This window comes from Neoarius graeffei, chromosome 14, assembly GCF_027579695.1.
Source record: "Neoarius graeffei isolate fNeoGra1 chromosome 14, fNeoGra1.pri, whole genome shotgun sequence".
Classification (NCBI taxonomy): domain Eukaryota; kingdom Metazoa; phylum Chordata; class Actinopteri; order Siluriformes; family Ariidae; genus Neoarius; species Neoarius graeffei.
This window is the reverse complement of record NC_083582.1, coordinates 50,091,573-50,095,293: the sequence shown is the minus strand read 5'-3', so window position 1 is coordinate 50,095,293 and position 3,721 is coordinate 50,091,573.

Here is a 3,721-nt window from a genome sequence, read left to right as displayed (position 1 = left end):
GTGGAGGCACTGGCTGGAGGGAGCGCAACATCCATTCCTGGTTTGGACTGACCACAAGAACCTGGAGTACCTCCAGCAAGCCAAGAGACTGAACCCTCGACAGGCTAGGTGGGCCCTGTTTTTCAGTCGGTTTGACTTCACCCTCTCGTACCGTCCCGGCTCCAAGAACACCAAATCTGACGCACTGTCCAGGCTGTTCTCTGCCACTAACAGGGAGAATGAAGTCGGGCCTATTATCCCGGTGTCCCGGATTGTGGCCCCTGTCCGCTGGGGTATTGAGGAGGCTGTTCGACGAGCCCAACGCCAGGACCCCGGTCCTGGGACAGGGCCACCGGGCCTCTTGTACGTCCCACATCAAGCCCGGGCCAAGGTTCTCCAGTGGGGTCACTCTTCCCCTCTCACCGCCCACCCGGGAGCTCGGAGGACCCTGGACTTCCTGAAAAGACGCTTCTGGTGGCCTAACATGGAGCAGGAAGTAAGGTCATTTGTCCTGTCCTGTGAGGTTTGCACCAGAACCAAGAACCCACGACAGCGTCCCCAGGGTCTCCTGCATCCTCTGACCATTCCCCGGCGTCCCTGGTCCCACGTGGCAGTCGACTTCATCACGGGTCTCCCTGAGTCACAAGGTAACATGGTCATTTTGGTCATTGTTGACAGATTCTCCAAGGCCTGCCGCTTCATACCTCTGTGCAAACTCCCCTCTGCTCTTGAAACAGCGAAACTTATATTTAATCATGTCTTCCGAGTCTTTGGTCTTCCACAGGACATCGTCTCAGACCGAGGGCCCCAGTTCTCCTCCCGAGTGTGGCACGGGTTCTGCAAGGTCATCGGAGCCACTGCCAGCCTCTCCTCTGGGTTTCACCCACAGTCCAATGGTCAGATGGAGAGGCTCAACCAGGACCTGGAAACCACCCTGCGAGGCCTGGCTATGGATAACCCGACATCATGGAGCACCTGGCTGCCATGGGCAGAGTACGCCCACAACACCCTGCAGTCATCGGCCACCAAGCTGTCGCCATTCCAGTGCCAATTCGGGTTCCAGCCACCTCTGTTCCCGGACCAGGAGGAGGACGCGGGGGTGCCCTCGGTCAACCAATATGTGAGACGGTGTCGCAAGACCTGGAGCAAGGTCAGGAAGACCCTCATACAGACCTCCAGAACCAACCAGACTCAGGCCAACCGCCACAGAAGACCTGCACACACTTTCCGCCCTGGGCAGCGGGTTTGGCTGTCCACTAAGGACCTTCCGCTGCGGGTGGAGAACCGCAAGCTTGCTCCTCGCTACATTGGCCCCTTCAAGGTGGTGCGCAGGGTGAACCCTGTCTCCTACCGGCTCCAGTTGCCCCGGACTCTGAGGATCAACCCCACTTTCCATGTTTCCCTGTTGCGGCCTGTACTGACGTCTACGTATGCCCCTGCCCCTAGGAACCCCCCACCCCCCGCATCTTCCAGGGGCAGACTGTGTTCACTGTGCATTGCCTGCTTGACTCCCGCCGGGTCCGCGGCGGGTTGCAATATCTGGTGGACTGGGAGGGCTATGGTCCTGAGGAGCGCTGCTGGGTTCCTGCTCGGGATGTCCTAGATAAAGAACTGTGTCGGGACTTCCATTCGGCCCATCCGGATCGCCCTGAGAACGTCAGGAGACGCTCCTAGAGGGGGGGTCCTGTTAGGACTTGGACTGTTTTGGCCTCTAGAGGCCGCTGTTATTTCCTTTTCGTGTCTTGTTTATTTTGGCCTCTAGAGGCCGCCACTGTTCCTGTGTTTTGTGTTTTTGTTAATTGCCTGTTAGTCCTAATTATCTTCACCTGTGTCCTTAATTAGTTTGTGTATTTATACCCCTGAGTTCAGTCCTCTTGTCACGGAGTCTTTATGCTGTTATGTTTATCTCCAGTTTCCTCTGTACCGTGTTCTTTGTTTTGCACTTTGCTTTTCTGGTTTTTTGGCTTTTGTTTTGTACCTTTGGATATTTTTATTTTTGTGATCTTCTGAGCTTTTGCATTTTTGCCTTTTCCTTTTTGGACTTTGAACTTTTGATATTTTATTTTTCCCTTTGTCTTCCCAGTATTGGATTATACTCTTTGTTTTTGTTTTTTTGTTTTGCCCTGTATATAGTGTATATAGTATAAATAAACCTTTTGATACTTTTTCTACTTCCGCCTCACGCCTCTGCATTTGAGTCATCCCCCTGGTGGCCTAGTGGGGGTTTGCTGGATTATCACACCAACGAACCAGGTTCGAATCCCAGCAAAACCCTAACACAATCTTCTCAAGCCCACTGACAACACTCTCAAAACCTTTACTGTTAATAAGTGTAATGCTTTTCTTTCATTTTTCCAAACTAAAATTGATACTATCTACAATAATTTGACCATCTCCCATGCCCTCCTCAGCTTCCAAAGTGTGTCTCTTCAATTCACCACTCTTCATTGCGTCTCTTCCGTTTCCCCAATGGAACTGGCCAACATCATGGCGGGGATGAAAAGCTCCAACTGCATTCTCAATCCTATCCCATCCAACTTCGTCAAGGACTGTTTCCCGGCTCTCTCCTCACTCATCACACTGATCATAAACTCTTCCCTCAGTTCTGGTTCAGTCCCCCAAATGCTCAAACTGGCTGCTGTCACCCCCATTCTCAAAAAACCTGGACTCAACCCCGACATCCTGTGCGGTTTTCATCCCATCTTCAATCTCCCTTTCTTTCAAAAATACTGGAATGTGTTGTCACTTCCCAAATCAAAGCCCACTTCAGTTCAAACGATTTGTTTGAACCATTTCAATCTGGTTTTCGTTCACAGTAGAGCACAGAATCAGCTCTGCTCAAAGTCACCAATGACCTATTCCTCTCTTCAGACTCTGGCTACCTCAGCATTCTCATCCTCCTTGACCTCACCACAGCTTTTGACACCATCAACCACACTATTCTTCTTTCCCATCTTGAATCCCATGTCAACATCACTGGCACTGCCCTCTCCTGGTTAAAGTCATATCTCATAAATAGACAACAGTTCATCAATATTAACAACTGTACCTCCTCCGTAGCCCCTTTGTCCCAAGGCGTCCCCCAGGGTTCAGTGCTTGGTCCTCTTCTATTCATCCTCTACACACTCCCCCTTGGCAACATCATCCGTCAGCACAGTCTCCACTTCCACTGCTATGCTGATGATGTCCAGCTCTACATTTCCACCAAATCCATCACTACTGCAACTTACTCTACTTTGATCAACTGTATCACTGAGGTTAAATCCTGGATGCAAGCCAATTTCCTCATGCTAAACTGGGAAAAATCAGATATGATCATCATCGGTCCCTAATTCCTCACAAAAAATGCTCACAATGTCTGCCATCAGTAACTCCACATTGTCTCCCTCCCCACACATCCGCAACCTCGGGGTCATTTTTGACAGCAACCTCTCTTTTGAACACCATGTTAATTATATCACCAGAACTGCTTTCTTCCATCTAAAGAACATAGCACGTCTCTGTTCATCACTCTCCTTTTCTGCTGCAGAAGCTCTGATCCATGCTTTCATTACATCCAGGATTGACTACTGCAACAGCATTCTTTACGGCTCATCAACCAAAGTCCTAAATAAACTTCAATACATTCAGATCTGCTGCTCACTTGCTCAATCACTCCCATTCCTGTGATCACATCACCCCGGTTCTTCAGAAACTCCACTGGCTTCCTGTTCCTCAACGGATCCAATTTAAAGTTCTCCTT